We start from the raw sequence: 5,115 nt of genomic DNA, 5'->3' as shown, positions 1-5,115 counted from the left end.
TTCCCTTACGTAAAGTTTCCGAGAGGTCAAAATTTATTTAAACTACATAACTTCTATAAGATTATGATCTCAATAATACCCATATTACCATAATTATTTCAACTCAAAAGCTGAATTAAATTTTAATTTTAGTGAATTTCAGACGTAGAACTAATGCTTAACTGTCTATATTAAACACATATCTTATCTCCATATGATCGTAACATCACTATGATTATGATGCTACTGCAATAATTAGAAAAGGACAAACCTATCGATAGGTACCTCAACTTGGCACGAACTTTCACTTTGGTACCTGAAGTGGACGTTATTTATTTTAGGCACCTTAACTAGTGTTTTAGTGTGTTATTTGTGCACTTTTTACACAATCAACAAAAATATACTAATCACGTGTATTACACGCGCCGATGATGTGTAAAGTGACCAATAAGATAATGACATTTTTCATTTATCTCCAACTTAATTATTCAATAAGTATTTTTAATTAAAATAAAAAAATTACCAATCAAATATTGACACTTGACATTTTTTAACTCAAATAATTGTAAATTTAACATCACCCCTACCAATCTCCATCTGTCTTATCCAGCCCATCCGCCCCCTCACCCCCTGCCTGTTGCTCCACCCATTAATTATCTTCTCCAACCCACCCATCCACTCCTCAGCCTCTGCCTACTTTCCTACCCATCAATTATCTTCTCCATCCCACCTACCTACCCTTCAACCCCTACCCGTTTCCCCATCTCTCAATTCTCTTCTCCAATGTCCACCACTGTCTCATCTCCTTTCTCCTCCCCCTCCTTTAATATCCACCACCATCTTATCTCCACCCTCCATCTTCAACTGATACTTAACTATAACATGTAATTTAGAAGGCAAGTTACACATTATATGGAAAGTGCAGCTATACGACTAGAACAACTGTGAGAAGCAGAAAAACCGTCAAAAATGATGATGATTGGTGGAGGTTTCTACAGTAAAATCCTATCATTTTTTTATGGACAAGATCAAAGACAAGCCATTCAAACTAGGATACACATTATATGGAAAGAGCAGCTATGAAAAGTAGAAAAAACATCAAAAAACTATGATAGTTCATGGAGGTTTCTACAGAAATATCCCTTGGTTCTGACAAACGGATCATAATTATAGGTACCTGGGAGTATACCGATGGAATGAACAAAATACGACCAGTTAACATAATATGGTCATAGATCTTGGCTTGTAACTTAATCATGAGTGAATTTGTTGATGTTGCACCCATGAAGTATGGAAAGTGCCAAACATTAGGAACTACTTTGGGGGGAGTTAGGAACAGAAACAAAGAGAAGCGAGAACCACTAAAATAGAGGAATCGATTATAATTCGTCTTTTGTTCTGCATAGCAACTGGGGATCAAAAAGCACCAAATTTGATGACTTATTAAGGGAAAGCTGAAGTAAAAGCATGCTATTGGAGACGTTTCAATATATGTCGGGAAGGCATGCATTGATTATGTACAAACAAAATACGAATCCAAAGGCAGGGTAAGAAAGGGTTTAGCTAATGGAAATATTAACTCTTCTGGAACCAGTAACGCGTAAACCATGTTAAACCAAGACCAATCAACATCCGAACAGAATGGATTCAAACTTCTCCTAGAATAGTTTCTGGCACAAAATTAAATTCATAGGATATATATGAGTAATTCAAAGGAAAAATCAAAATATTTGATAGGATTGATTATGTATTAGAACTAAATCACTACTAATAAGAACTTTAAAGAATGCATAAATAATGTTATGGGGCTTGCCTGTCGACAATAAAAAGTTTTTCTCTTAGAGAGTCATTTTCTTCGCTTAGAAAAGTGTTCCTTCTCTACAGGGATTCCCATAACTTTTTTAATCCTCAGCGATGCTGGATTTCCAATTGGGATTGGGGCTTTTGTTTTAAAAAGCCCTGGAAATGCTCTGCCTAGGTCCTTTTTACTTTAGAATAGAATGGGGATGCCTCTCTTTCGAGACACATACTTTTCAAGACCTGGCACAGAGCTGGGTGATTGAATTCAAGGGGTTCAAGGTGCACTTTTAGTATGGAATCTAGGTCTTATGGATCAATGAAGAATTGGGGATCTTCCCACCTAAAATAAATTAGTTGATAGAGGCTAGAAATATGGTCACACGTGGAGAAACAAAACTTTGTTTCCAGGAAACTGCGCACCATGACCTCATACTCCCTGGGGAAAAGTCCCGAGGTTTGGAGGCATTGTTATACTAATTCTACCCATTCTGGATCCTTATTCGGAACACTAATATAGTTATCCAAGAGTAGAACTTTGGATGGTATAATACAAAGTAGGGAATGAATCCCATCAAAGAAGTTATGATATAGGAGCCACCCAAAACAAAGAAAGAATAAAAGATATATAGAAAATTTCATAATTGAAATAGCCCTCCGTAACTTTGGGCTAGTTTTATAGAAAAAAACTTCACTTGATAATTGATTGGGATGTAGAATTTAAGAAGAATGAGGAAAAGGCATGACTAGAAGAATTGTGAGAAATAAGTGAATTTATCTAGTTGAGGTTTTCTTGATTGATTGAGAGAAAATGATTTTCTCAATACAACTTAACTCTATCAAGCCTGCACGAGTAGTGAAGAAGTATAGAGCACTTTTGGGCACTGATCCTTCTATTCAAAGTTTCCTTTCTCCTCTTGAATGTAGTTTGTCCTACCGCTCACTAAAGTGAAGGTTATTCACCAGTCTAAGCAAGTCACTCTTAACCCTATAGTGAATTTTAGATATGCTACACTAGGATATAATGAAAGTCATATAGCTCCTCTATATAAGGCTAAGGGAAGCATAGATCTTCTGATACCCCCCGTTCAACTAATAGAGATAGAAAAGATATAGAATAAGTCATCTTCTACTATTGGTAAAGGGATTACAACACTTAGAGATTTGGCATCACATACTCGTGGGAAGTATATCCCTTCAACTAGTTCAATGACCCTAGAGATATTGAATGCATTAATCTTGAAAACATGAAATTCAGTTGCTAGCTGGACTAACTATCTTCTCTCTCTTTTGTTATCTAGTCTTTGCTTCAGAAAGTCATTTAGAAAGATCCACTTTAACAGAGAGGATTCCTTACAATACATATAAAATTTGAGTGGGGATTCACTAAGCCTAAGTTCTTAACCTGCTATGATGTGACGATGACTTCTTGCTTTGTTTTTCTCTCTCCTGCACTACCTTTGTTAGTCTTTAATCATCTCTAAAGGGAGTGAAGTCACCTTAGGGTTAGAATCTGATGTGATCTTAGAGCTATTGACCCTACCCAATTAACTCTCTCTAAGTAAGAGCTCGCTCTGACTTACTCGTCTTATTGAAGTCGATAAGGAAAAGAAAAAAGGTCAGTACTTCTCCTGTGAGCGATTCTGAAGTGGGCTCCTTTCACTTAACTATTTCTCTTTTTTAAGAGGGAGAGACTGAATTCTCCTAAAATCTAAGGCAAGCCCAAAAGTATTTAAAGGCTGATAAAAAGAGACATGTACTATGAGACATGTACTACGAGACTATATCTGAAGCCACAAAATAATAGTGAGGCAGCAAGGATCCCTCAGTGTTAGCAGGCCATATCTGAGGAATTTCTAGTCTTACAGAAGATATCGTTCATTACCATATTAGATAGAGAGGGGTTCCAAACCTCAAAAGACCAATATTAAAGGCTATTTAGACTCACCCTTGGTATCGATCTGAGAATATTTTTTCCCCATTATAAAAGGTTACTTTTGTATGAGCTCTGATTGAAATGAAAAGAAAGTAGCATTAGTTCCAGTGAGATGTGGGGAATTTTTTTCTGAATTGAAAAACTACATTAGGGGATTTAACGCCACCTTCACTAGGGCGGTCAGTTTCTTCACATCTTGTTAGTTGACTCAGGAAGGCGTTGTATGGACTAAAACAAGAAAACTCCATCTCAAAAGAAAGGGAAAGAATTGCTCAAATAACCATAAGTGAGGCTTATTTGGGTCGTGTTATAAATGCCCTGGCTAAACCTATTGATGGTAGAGTTGAAATTTCAGCTTCTGAATTTCAATTAATTGAATCTACCACCCCGGGTATTATTTTGTGCCTTTTTGTATATGAGTCTCTTCAAATCGGGCTTATTGTTATTTATTTGATGATCCCTATAGGATGTGGTCAGTGAGAATTAATTATTGGGGACAGATAGACTAGTAAAATAGAAGTAGCCACAAACACCATTCTCAATCAACAAGGTCAAAATGTAATATCTGTTTATATAGTTATTGGGGAAAAAGTGTCTTCTGAGGCCCAGGTAGTAATGAATTTACAGGAAAGGGGAACGATGGAATACATATTGTGCTAGCCAAAATAGTAGATTCCCCTACTATATTACAATACCTTGCTACTTATACAGGAGCAGATCTGGCTGAATATTTTATGTATCATGAACTACATACTTTAATCATTTATGATGATCTCTCCAAACAAGTGCAAGCTTATCGCCAAATGTCTCTTCTATTATAAAAACTGCTCGGTCGTGAACCTTATCTAGGAGATGTTTTTTATTTGCATTCACGCCTTTTGGAAAGGGCCGCAAAATTCAGTTCTAGTTTAGGTAAAGGAAGTATGACCGCCTTACCAATAGTTGAAACTCAATCAGGAGATATTTTGGCTTATATTCCTACTAGTGTAATTTCCATTACTGATGGACAAATCTTCTTATCCACCGACCTATTCAATTTTGGAATCAGACCTGCTATTAATGTGGGTATCTCCATTTCTAGAGTGGGGTCCGTAGCTTAATAAAACCCATGAAATAAGTAGTCGGTAAATGAAAATTTGAACTAGCACAATTGGTAGAATTAGAAGCCTTTGCACAATTTTCATTTGATTATCTCTTTTTAGAAAAACTACTAGCTTCTGGAAGGAGGGTTATAGACTTATTCAGGTTGAGACAGACTCCCTGGTTTCTACACAAAAGCTACATAATGGCTGGGCCTGAGGATCCATATTTCAATAATATCCTGAGAATCAGAGAGTTAATAAGAAAGGGAGGATGTGTGAATTGAGACATATTTGGAGGGAAAGTAATGTGAAGATGTGTTG

The 5,115-nt window shown here is 36.4% G+C and overlaps 1 pseudogene; it reads right to left on the bottom strand.

The window, feature by feature from the left end:
- Positions 1–1,039: 1,039 nt before the first annotated feature.
- LOC124899438 lies at positions 1,040–1,708 on the bottom strand (annotated as a pseudogene).
- Between the last annotated feature and the right edge of the window lie 3,407 nt (positions 1,709–5,115).

This window comes from Capsicum annuum, chromosome 6, assembly GCF_002878395.1.
Source record: "Capsicum annuum cultivar UCD-10X-F1 chromosome 6, UCD10Xv1.1, whole genome shotgun sequence".
NCBI classification, from domain to species: domain Eukaryota; kingdom Viridiplantae; phylum Streptophyta; class Magnoliopsida; order Solanales; family Solanaceae; genus Capsicum; species Capsicum annuum.
The sequence above is the reverse complement of the archived record's forward strand: the minus strand, read 5'-3'. Positions and strand labels throughout refer to the sequence as shown.